This window comes from Pipistrellus kuhlii, unplaced genomic scaffold, assembly GCF_014108245.1.
Source record: "Pipistrellus kuhlii isolate mPipKuh1 unplaced genomic scaffold, mPipKuh1.p scaffold_m20_p_91, whole genome shotgun sequence".
Classification (NCBI taxonomy): Eukaryota; Metazoa; Chordata; class Mammalia; order Chiroptera; family Vespertilionidae; genus Pipistrellus; species Pipistrellus kuhlii.
This window is the reverse complement of record NW_023425597.1, coordinates 56,569-68,863: the sequence shown is the minus strand read 5'-3', so window position 1 is coordinate 68,863 and position 12,295 is coordinate 56,569.

Here is a 12,295-nt window from a genome sequence, read left to right as displayed (position 1 = left end):
TCCACAGTCTGCTGCCTCTTTCTTCAGGTTGGGAGGGCAGGGAGGGGTCCTGGAGGCCTCTCTGAGGCCAGGAGATCATGATGTTGGGCCTGCAAAGCTGGACTGCCCAAACCCGGAGGGCAGAGGGCAGAGGGCAGAGGGCAGGACAGGTGGGGGTGGGGGGAAGGCATCACTTAGGAGGTCCGGTGTGGAACCCTTTCTGTTACGAGCTAGTGAGGACTTGGGTAACTTAGAACCATGTGAAATGAAAACTCAGCTCCTTCCTCTGCCCACAGTCCTCTCCCAGAGTCATCCGGGACTGACTGGATGACAGCCTCCTGGGTCCCGTGTGGGCTCACATGTGCACATACCTATGATGGCGCTTCCTTCTCATCAGAAATGGGGTCCAGGCCGAAACCAGTTTGGCTCAGTGGATAGAGCGTTGACCTGCGGACTGAAAGGTCCCAGGTTTGATTCCTGTCAAGGGCATGTACAAATCACGGAAATGATTTGTTGGAGTAATAGGTTCACATGGTGCAAGGGCCTCTGGTGTCACCACCACCCTTGGGCCCCCACTGGATTCCGTCCCCTGGAGGCCACCCTCGGACCTCCCTGCCCCTCACAGGCACCAGGCAGCAGAGGCTGCAGGCTGCGTGGTGTGTGTGATCCTAAGGGACTCACAAGGGAGGCTTCAGACAGGCTGACCTGGGTCCCTCCCAATTTTGCCTGGCAGTTACCATAGCCCAGCCCTGCTGCTGGACACCCACCATCTGCCAGGCACCTCACTGGGCATTTTCTAGGCAGCTCCAAACAGGCCTGTGCCCCCAACCCCATGGTCCTGTGGCAAGTACCATACAAGACCCACGGGGGCCTGACCTTGGAGGTTTGGCCTGCTTCTCTTTGCAAGCAGGGAGGTAGCCCACACCAGTGACACCGGCTAGACCTGTGTGGCTGTGTGTGCATGTGAATGCACGGGTGGGCGTGTCCACATACACGGGTGGGGGCTGTGGAAGGAGCTGGGGTCCTTGAATCCTGCACCCTTGAGAGTTCTGAAAGAGGCTGAAAGCTAGAATCATGGGCTGGCACTCCAGCAAGGCTATTTTTAGCTAAAGAACATCTATTTATAACTCTGGCAGCCCCTTGGAGTCAATAAAAGGAGGACTGGAAAAAGCGGGTGTTGTCACAAGCAGTGTAAGGTGCTCCCCCACCTCTCATGCTCCTGAGCCCCTGCTGCTGGGGAGGGGGGTTTGGGGGGGCTTGACCCATGGAGTGCAGATGGCCTCGGACCCTGAGGTAGTGAAAGACTGGATAGGGGTGGGGATCACTGACCAAGTGGGCCAGCCTGAACCAAGCAGGTAGTGAGGCAAGACTTGAACCCTGTGATTTGGCCTACACCTGCTCCGGCCCCCACACTGTCCTAGAGGGACAGCAGGTCTCCTAAACCCTGGGCACTCCTGTATCTGTCTCTGTCTACCCAGCTCTGGGCCAAGAACTGTAGATACTTGCGGGTTCTGGGTGGTGGGTAGAGGGTGGGTATGGGGTGGTGTTGTGTGGGTCTCGGCCTGTCCATGGTGAAGCTATTCTATTGGTTAGGATGCTGGGTCACTCACCTGAGCTCCCCTCACAGATCAGAGCCAGGACTGTGGTCGGCCCAGCCCATCTTACTATGATCGAATGACACATCTCAGCACCAACCATCAGGGAGGTCTGAAAACACGGGATATATTAGTCAGCTCCTGGAGTGTCAGCCTCATGCCCAAGGCCACGCGGCGAGGTATAGGGGCAGATGTATGGGGCTCTGCCTTTGTTGGGGAAAGGGTGGGTGCCTAGGGTTTTGAGGAAGTTCAGGGATGGGGTGGTTGATATAGTGGACAATGTGTTTATGGGTGATCCATGCCTTTGAGACAGATGCCTCAGCCACCAAAAGCTGCAGTGCTGGTGCTTACCTTACAATCAACAAAGCCAGTGTCAGACACTTAGGACTAATGGGTAGGTGAATGGGTGGGTGTGAGGGTGGGTGATTGATTGTGAAGGAGAGTGAGTAGATGGATGGATGGGTGGGTGGGTAAGTGGTTGGGTAGATGGCTGGTTAAGGAGTGGATGAATGAATGGGGTATATAAATGAGTGGGTGAGCAGATTGATGGATGGGGTGGGTAGGTAGATGAATGTATAGATGAGTGGTTAAGTGGATAGATGATGAATGGATGGATGGATTGATGGATGATGGGTTAGTAGGTGGATAGTTAGATAGGAAATGGGTAAGTTCATGGATAGGAGGTGGATTGATCGGTAGGAGGTAAGGTGGGTAGGTGGATGGATGGGTGGTGAGATGGATAGTAGGGTGGATGGGTGGTAGGGTGGGTAGGTGGGTGGCAGGTTGGATGGGTGGGGAGCAAGGTGGGTAGGAAATGATGAGGCAGTGAATGGGAGAAAGGAAGGGAGGGAGAGAAGGTGGGTGAGTAGTAATGTTTATCACTCTGCTAGTCTCCTTATATTTAAGTTGAGTGCTTACCTTCAGGTTCCCAATGGACCAGAAAAAGCTACTGGTCCTTGCCGATAGGAGGCACCCAATGAATACTTAATGAATAAACCAAAACCCATTGGTCTCAAGAGTTGGACACCACCCCAGAAACCCAGGTCAACCCTCTCCAAGGCCCAAGGAGGGGACCTGACTTAACATCCCTCAGAGTTGGGCCGAGGTGGGGGTGGCCTCCGTACCCTGATCCGGGGCTCCGCTCTGCCTGGCTGAGCAGTCCCTGGGAGGGGCCAGCCTCAGTGGCCACTCAGCCTCCTTCCAACTCAGACCATGCTCCTGTGGATGGATCCGTCAGGGTCTTCTGAGGCTCAGACCTGAGGGGCTCTGTGGGGGAGAGAGAAAAGGGCTAGGTCTCAGGAAGGGGGGGGGGAGGCCTGGAAGGCCAGGTTGTGTTTGGAGAGCCTGGGGCATTGCCGCCTGGGCCCTTGAGGGCAAAAGGGCAGAGGTGGGGTTGCACAACACTGGGGCTGCCTCCACCCCAGATGAGGAGAGATGGGGAATGGGCACCGCTCCGCATGGTTCTGATAGCAGGTGGGGGAGGAGTTTCATGGTTCCTGCAGAAATGTGGTCCGTCCTGAGCAGGGCGAAGCCTCCTCATCCAGGAGGAGCCAGGAGCCTCTGAGGAGTTGGAGAACAGAACCAAAACTGGGCAGCTGGTGTCCCATTCTCCCAAAAAGGGGCACAAAGGGCCGGGTGCTGGACAGACAGGAGTATGAGTGGGCGGATTCTTGGCAGGGCTATTCCAGGGGCCTCCTGCAGCTGGCAGAGCCCCTGGGAAGTGCAGTCTCCCTCTCAGCTGACCAGGCTCCTGGCACCCACCCCCAGAGGAGTCTCATCCGTTTTGGCAGGGGGTGGGGCGGAGGTCTAGCTTGGTGGGCAGACCCTGGGCCTGCTCCCAGACAAAGGGTCCTTTAGGAAGGCCCGGCCATGAGGACCTGGCAGTGACTTTGTGCAGGGAGAGGGGATCAGGGAGAGGGGGGCCATCGCCAGGCTGGGCAGGCAGGAGAAAATGAGGCTGAGCCATGGGGCCGTTCCCAGAGCCCAGAGTGGGTCCCAGTGGGGCTAGGGGAAGAACAGGGTGCTTCCCGCTGCTCCCCCACAGGCCTGGTCAACACCAGGCAGGTGCCTGGCCAGCTCCCTTCAAAGGTCTTCTCCTGGGGAACCCAGATCCAAACTGGAAACAGAAGCAGAGAGGCCTTTCCCCAGGTGGCCCAGCAGGGGTTTCGGGGAACAGAAGAAAAAGCTGTGTTACTCTTCCTGGCCATGAACTAGGCGGGGTGCTGGGTCTCCCATCCCACCCCCAGCACCTGCGATCCTTCGGCTCCTCCCTGGTACCCCAGCCCCAGCTGCGTGGTGCTCCAGCCAGGCGAGTGCAAGTACGAACACACACACACACACACACACACACACACACACACACACACACGGCAGGTGATGGGGGGACCAAGGGGAGGTGGCACCATTGGTGTGGGGGACAGCAGAAGCCAGACTGGGCCTGATGCCATTGGCCAATGTTGCTATAAATAGCCAAGAACTTGAAATAGAAGTGGGGGAAGGAAGGGTGGCTAGTCCTGGAGCCCAGTGTGGAGGAGCGCCTGTCACCAAGGAGACAAAGCCCTGTCGATCACCCTGCCCCTGGCTATGCATGGAGTGTCCGTACTGGACATCAGTGAAGCAGGATGAAGTCGAGAATTCTGCCAGCCCAGAGGAGTGAAGGGGGTATGATCTGTGCCCACCAAGCTCCCTCCCGTCCCAGGTGGCCTGTGGGCAGTGTGGCCCCTGCTCCTCTGCCTCCAGGAGGAGGCGGATGGAGATTCCCACTGCCCCTTCCTAGCGCCACCCGGTCAAGCCCCTGGTGCTGGAGACCCACGGGGACGGGGATCACTGGGCACTGCCTGCCCTGGCCTGGCAGGAAGGAGACTCTTTCTGCACCTTGACCTGCACCATCCTGCAGGAACCTCCCTGACTGGGAGAGGCTCAGAGGCGTGGCCAGCCTGTCCAAGGACGCAGGCTGTGCCGATGGGGGAGGCTCTGGGGACCTCCTGGCTGCCGGTGCCCATGGTCTTTCTGCTCAGCTCCTTTTCTCCTCCTACCCACTCACCTGGGGGTCTGGGGCCCTAGGCCAAGACTGGGCAACTGCAGGCCTGCAGGCCTGCGCAAACAGCTGAGCAGGGGTTTCACAGCTGCTCACCTGCAGGTTAGGGAGAGAACCCAGGACCTCCTTCCTGAGTCCCCTCCCTCCCCAGTGACTTCAGCCCTGGTTCCCACCCCCACTCTCTCGGAGGTTCCCCCACCCGAGCGCCCGCCCCTCTCAGCTCCCCATTTCTGCCCGTGGCAGCCCCGGGAGGGGGCCGGCAGTCCTGGGGAGATAAAGAACAAGGGGATGGCACGCACAGCTGATAAGGCCCTTCCCCTTGAGTCACTCCGACGGGAAACTGCGGGAGGGGCAGGATTTGGGGCAGTGGGGTGGGGTGGAGAGGGCACCTTAGGGCCTTGACCTCTCTCCTCAGGTGGCTAACTGCCCCACACCTTCCCTAGGCCGAGGACCCCCGCAGGCGCTGCGCTGCTGCTCTGCTAGCGGGGGGTGGGGGAGGGTGGGGGGGGAGTGGGCGCGGCCAAGTGGGGTTGGGGGGGGGTACTCCCGCGTGGGCAGTGAGGTCCTCCAGGTGTCGGAGCGCCCACAGCGCCGCACCTGCAGCGGGTCCTCCCGGAAAGAGCCCGGTCCCCGCTGAGCCGGCTCCCAGGAGACGACACCCGCGCGGCTCAGGGTGAGTTCACCCGGGAAGGCCGCACCCCCTCCGCCGCCGCAGGCGGACCGCGGCCCCTTTCTTCATCCGAGCGCCGCGCACTGCCCGCAGCTCCCGCCCCTGCGCGCCCCTCGGGCCAGAGCGGAGAGCCCGAGCGGGGCACCTGCCCGGCCCAGAGCGCGCGCCCCCAGGCCCCGCCCCGCCACCCTCGGCCGTGGCCCCAGGTGGGCAAACAACTGCCGGGTGGGGCCCGGCAGACGCCCCCGCAGAGTGGGCCTGCTGGCCTGGGCGGTAGTTTGCGCTCCTCTTGAGGCTAAGGTTCTGACGTCGGCTCGCGGTCCACCCCACCGCGCGCTCCCGGAGCCCCAAGGGCCCAGAGCAACCTCGCAGCGCCACCTGCTGCCCATGCCCGGGAAAGGCAGACCGTCGCGGGCCAAGGATCAGCCCATCCCAGGCTCTGGGAGTCCCATCTTTCCGGGCTCTACAGGCTAGGAGGAAGCGCGCCCCCCGCTGGGCTTCAGGTCTTCTGCCCTCTCCAGCCCGAGGCCCCCCACTTGGCTTGTCTGCAGCCCCAACTGCCCACAACCTCCACCTGCTCTGAGCTGCCACACCCATGGCTTCTGGGAACTCAAATGCAGTCAATGGCCCCAGCTGCTCTCCAGACAGATTTCATCCTTGATCTTCGGACCCGGAACTGCCAAGATCTGGGTGCTGCCTACAGTGTGACTGGTATCTCATCTCAACACCTCCAACTCTTCCCTGCCCATCCAAGTGTCAGGGGAGGAAGGGGGGGAGGAAGGGAGGGAGGCACACACTCTCCCCAGGACCATGGGAAGCCCCTCAGACATGCTCAGCAGCCTTCCCTGGGAACGCCTGTACAGGTCTGCAGAGCCAGCCTCACCGCCCACCACGCTCTGGCTCTTTGCACCGGGTGGATTAAGAAATGTCAATAGGGCTCATTATTTCAGGGCTCTCACCTGGTTGCCCGTCAGGATCCCCTGAGAGCAGACCTAGAGTCAGACACTAAGGAGGAACAAAGCCCAGAAATCTGCATTTCCAAAGTTCCAGGGAGTTGGAGTTGGCTGTACCTATTGGTGAGGGCTCTCGTGACCCTGCCCACTGGACAGACGGGGTGAGAGGGAGCCTAGCTGGCCTTAGGGCCAGAAGGAGAGCTGAATCTCCTGGCTCCTCCCAGCCCTACTCCTAGGGACCCTCAGCCTGCCCTGCCCCAGACAGCCTGCATGGAACAGGGTTGGGGAGAGGAGCCCTGGGAATGCGGTGGCCCCTGACCTCTGACCTGAGGCACCTCCACTCTGTTGAAGCTCAGTCATGATATTCCACTGGCAGGCGACCAAGCACAGGAGAGCTGGGAGGCCTGTGAAAGCCCTGGAAGGGGTGGTGGGTGGGTGGGTGGGAGGGAGGCCACTGCAGTCCCTCTTGCCTTGCTCACCCTTTTCTCTCCCTCAGAAGTTTCTGATTACTCCACCCCACCCACTGGAGAAGGGCTGATGGTGGCCCGGTAACATCCCGCTGAGGTCTCTGAGCAAAAGGCCTGGCCATTCCAGCAACAGCCAGGCTGCAGCCCAAATTAAGGGTTCGAAGCTTGGGCCCTGCTGCTCTAACCTCCCAAACCACCAATACCCCAGAGCACCCTGTGCCCCTCCCGGGGCACAACACTTCCACCAGCATAGCCTCTCCTATGCCCGAACTCCGATCCAGCTCCTGCTGGCCCCTGGGGGGGGGGGGGTGCTTCAGCCCCCCCAGGCCTCCAGGTAGCAGAGCTACCCTGTGAGTCCACCACCTGTGAAAGGAGTAGGAGTAGATCCATGACCTCCTCCTGACCAGGAGTCTAGCCCGGCTCCACCACCTCCTCATTGCACCTTGGGCAAGTGCCACCCTCTCAGGGCCTCAGTTTCTCACCTGTAAAATGGGAATGGGGACCAAGGAGAGAATATCACTGACTAATCTTCCTGCTTTCACCACAGTGAACTATTTCACTTATCATGTATTGGAAGCCCTCCGTAAGACAGACCCCTCACCCCTCACACCCTGGGGCCCTGGTGTGTGGAGATGAGTGGCAGGGGGCATGCACCACACACCATAGTGACATCAGCGGCAAGGGTTGCCACTATTCAGAGGAAGAGGGCAGCAGAAACACTTCCCCAAGGGAGGGACATTTGAGAGAGGCCTTTGAGGGATGACCAGGAGTTCTCTACAGTTAAAACAATGGGACGGGGAGGGGCACAGGACCCTCGGAAGGCAGGGCCAGGAGTGAGCTCTTAGTGCCTAGAGGCATGTGCAGGCTGCCCTCTGGTGCCTTCTGCAGGCCAGTGCCCTGCCGCCCTCCAGGGCTTTCCCTTTCTGGAGTGTGTGTGGAGGGAGTGGGAGGAGCGGGGGGGGGGGTGGTGGTGGCGGGGGGAGGAGCAGGTACCAGGTGTACTAGGATGAGGCCACCACCCTGAGAGCCAGAACCTCTGCACCTCCTGGCACTCTGTCCTGCCTGAGACTCGCCTTCAGCTCCACTCACTCAGCCTGTGCTGGGCCCAGGGGTGTCCTTGGGAATGCTACCTAAATACTTGCATGTCTTCTTTTGACAATGGAAGGCCTGGCAAGGTTGGGCCTGCGGTCTCAGGCTTTGAGAGGTCATCTTTTCCTTGGCTGCCCTGTGCTGCGGGGCCAGTGGGCCAGGAGAAACCTCCTTCCCACAAGAAGTCATTTCTTGCTGTTCTGGGCTGGAGGGTAGAACCAGCCACAAAATGGAAATGACCTCCTGGGGAATAGGGAGAAACCTACCTGTGTGCATAGTCCCATGAAGATGGAGGTGGCTTCCTTCTCTTCCTTGAGGCAGAAGGGTCCAGGAAGAGGAAGTCTGGCTCCCACAATCAATGCCAGAAAGGACCCAGGTGAGTGATGCTCTTGAAAGTCCCCCATGAGGTTCCAGTGAATAGAAGACCTATTAATACATTTGGGAACTGGTGGGGAAAGGATCAAGCTAGACCTTAGGATTAATTCCTAAAAAGGAATCTTGGACTGTCACCTCAGAAATGAGTCACACTTAGGTCAAATTATAACTTCGGGTCCTTGGGGACATACAGAGTCCCATCCAAGCCTCACGTGAAGCACTGCAGCTGTGCTTGGGGCCATGCGACGGAAGCACCACCTCTGTGATGGTTTGAACTGTGTGGCCCCCAAAATCTTTGGAAGTCCTAACCCCAGCACCTGTGATTGTGACTTTTTCTGGAAATGAGTCTCTGTATGAGGTCATGGGGTGAGCCTGGACCACTGGCGTCGCTAGAAAAAGAGGGAAGTTTGAATAGAGATTGGACTCCCACAGGGGGCCGTCACGGGAAGGGAGGCAGAGATTGGAGAGATGCCACTACATGCCCGGGCCTGCCTGCAGAAGCTGGAAAGACATGGCAGGGTGCTCCCTCAGGAGCTGCGGGAGAATACATTCCAGTTGAGGTAGGCCAACCCATTTGTGGCCAGTTTCTATAGCACTCCTAGGAGATGGAGACCATCTCCCACAGCATCTCGATTCAGTTTTTCTAAAGGTTAAATCTCTACAAACATACTAATAAGTCCTGAACTGACAGCCGGGGGCAGGGGTGCTGCCTCAGCCTCGGGCCTTGAGCAGAAGAATGAGCCTCAGACAGGGAAGAAAACACAGGCATCGTTAGCCTGGAAGGTCCCAGCAGCCCTCAGCTAAGTAAACACGGCGAGTGCCTGGGAGCAGAGGCACCTGTGTTGCTGGTTCTCAGGACACATTGCCTGGCCAAAGCTTTCCAGTTGAGGTAGGTCCCAGGGAGGGGGCTTGAGGAGGAGGAGAAGAAAGACCTGGATGCCAGGGCAAAGGCAGGGTGGCTGTGCATGGTGATGATGAACCCAGAAGCAGAAGCCCTGTGGAAACTGCCTCTATGTACAGCCTGGGCCAGGTGGCTCAGCCACACCTGGAGACAGGGATGCTGAGGCCCCGACTGAAGGGTGCAGAGAGACCATGGGTCATGGTACAAAATGTTAGTGTCCCAGGTGATATGATTTGTGTCCCTATTGAAACTTTAGCCCACAGGCACCATTCACCTGGCCTCCACAGAGCCTAAGCCAAATGCCCACAAAAGGGCCCTTCCTGCTCTCCACGGGGCAGGGCCTGAAGCCTTCCGCCTCTCCATCTCCAGGCAGCTCAGCCCCCCTGCCACTGTGGGACAGGTGGCCGCTCCACAGGCTGCTCCTAGGGTGACCTCTCCCATTGTCCTCTCCAGACCCAGGAGGCCAGCCCCTGTGGGAGGCAGAACAGGGTGGGAAGGTGGCAGGCTTGGGGAGCAGATGGCTGGGGAGTCCCAACTCCTTACCTGATGGCTGAGGGACCTGGGACATGTCCCTGCATGGTAGGAGCCTGGGTCTCCTGCCTGAGTATCACTGTCCCCAAAAGTGAGCAGATGATGTTGTGTTAGGAGCCTGCCCAGGGCGCTGGCCCAGTGTGGCTGCAGGAGCTGAGGGCTCCCAAGGGCAGAAGCCCTGGGAGGGAGAAGGCAGGGGCATGTGTGGTTCCCATGGGAGACTGGCTTTGGGCAGGGCCTTTCCCAGAGCAGAAACAGGCCTTTCTGAGTCTCTGTGCTGCGGGCACTGCTGCCGCTCATCCTTCACCTCACTTGGGACTGTCCCAGCACAGGAACCAGCTCAGGAGGAGAGAGAACCATTACCTCTTGGTGGGGCAGCTGCACAGGGAGGAAATGCTCTGCACTGACCCTCTGGTCAAACCCCCATTGGCTGTGGGAGGAAGGGAAGGCAGAGAGGAGGGCCCTTTGCCCCATACAATGATCAGGAGCCTGGGGAGGGGGGGCGGGTGCAGTCAGTGGTGCTGTGGGACAGACAGGATCAGGCCAGAGGCCAGGAAAGAAGTGAGGACCCAGCAGGCTCGGCCTGCATCCTGGGTAGCTGATCAGAGTCAGCTTTGGCCCTAAGTCTCAGCCATGTGGCCACCCTCTTCCTGCAAGCCTCATGGTCCACTCCACAATGGAGGAAGGCTTCCTTGGGGAGATTCCTACAGGTCCTGCCTTCACAGAGCCCCCAGTCCAAAGCAAAGCATCATTGGGAAAACCACGCCGCCCACCTCCCTGGCTCGGCAGCTCCAGGTGCCCCTGGGAACCTGGGCAGAGGCAAGTACCAACAGGAAAAGGCAAGGCTGAAGGCTGCAGCCTGGATTAGCTTGCTAGTGCTGAGGTAACAAAGTCCCACATATGAGTGGCTTCAACAGTAGAAATGTCTTTTCTCAGCTCTGGAGGTCAGAACCGCCAGGGTGTGGTGTCAGCAGGCTGGTGGCCTCAGACCTGGAGAGAAGCTGGCCCACGCCTCCTCCCCTCGGCTGTGTAGGCACGTCCCCTCCCTGTGGTTCTTCACACCCTCCACCCTCTGTGCTCACCACTCTCTGGGCCCCAAGTTCCCCTGGTCCTAAGGACGCCAGTCAGTCATATTGGGTTAGTGGCCCACCCTTCCCCAGTATGAACTCATTGTAACAGATTTAACCTGCAATGGCCCTATTTTCAGATAAGGTCACATTATGAGGCACTAGGGGTCAGGACTTCAATATGTCTTTTTTTGGGGAGAGGGACATAATTCAGCCCTTGATACCCAGCCTTCTTTGTCCCTACCACTGGGGTGACTGTTCTCTCGAGGAAAGAGGAGAGCAGACAGAGGAGGAAATGGATGTGGACGGAGGGCAGGGAACTGACAGTCTGGCCAGTGCTCCCTGGCTGTGCTGCTCTAACCCAATTAGTAAGGGCCCTTCCAGTGGACTCAGAGAATGTGCCCTCACTGAGAAGCCGTAACCGAGGCTGCAGACCAGGCAGTGCTACCACTTGGCACTCACTACTCCCAGGCGCGTGGAGATCATGGCAAGTGCCAACAGAAGAGTGAGGCAGGAGGGCCCTGGGCTTTTGGAGCAAAGCCAATGACCCATGGTTCTTTGAGATGCAAGTTTTGACTTGCTACTGTGCTCCACCTCAGATAGCACAGCACACACACTATGGGATACCACGTGCCCATGTGATCTGAATTGCGCATTGCAGACTGGGTGACGTGATGCCATAAAGTGGGGTGTGCCCAGCAGCACCCTCATCAAGGGGATGTGGATTTGCCTTGAGCACAGGTAAGCTGCCTGAACAGGTGGGTCACACTCCCGATACTCCCAGTCATACCTCCCACTTCCCCACCCCCGATCTACACTGTGACCTTATGACACATCTGGTAACATTATTCTCATTATATACTACTAAGGAAACTGAGTCACAGGGTGTTAAACAAGTTGTCCAAGCCACCAGCTGGTAAGTGGAAGAGCTGAGATGTGAACCCCAGACTATGGAGGGGACATAGAATTGCTGGTGCACAGTGGGGACAGGAAGGAAGATGGATGGGCCCTGGGGGTTGCCTGAAGCATTCTTAAAATCACATGCTATTGTCACAGATAATGGAAGAGCAGCACCACAGGCTGGCGGGGGTCACCAAGCCCCTATTCCTCAGGAAGGGTGGTTTGAGTCCCTGCACCAGGAGGAGACGTAGCCTGCCACAGGGCTGGCTAGAGGCAGAGTGAATGGGGAGAAGGAAGCCCAGTGGTTGCGAGAGACTCCAGCAGTATTTGCATGCTCTTCTTTTCTGAGACATCACACGTGGAGGGAACCTCTCTCCTTTGTCTCCTCACTGCTCTGTCTCAATGGCTGTTGGTGGAAACTTCTGTAGTTTGTGCCAGAAGTTTCACAGTCACGAAGTAATGAAGGGAGAAGGGATGTCTCTACATCCTGATGGTCGCTGGCAACACTAAGGCTGGGCCTTTAGAGAGGGGTGAGCAGTTTCAAGTGTATAAAGGGCCATTGCACTATGGTGGACAGCATGTTTTTTTTTCTCTCTTTGGACCTGTAGGTGAGAGAACAGTGGCAAAGGAGCAAACTTGGGTGGACTAACTTCCTTCCTAGGAATCCTCACCTGCTGACTCTCATTCTGGAGGCTGCTCGACTCTGGTGCAGCTGGGCGCCGGCAACAGAC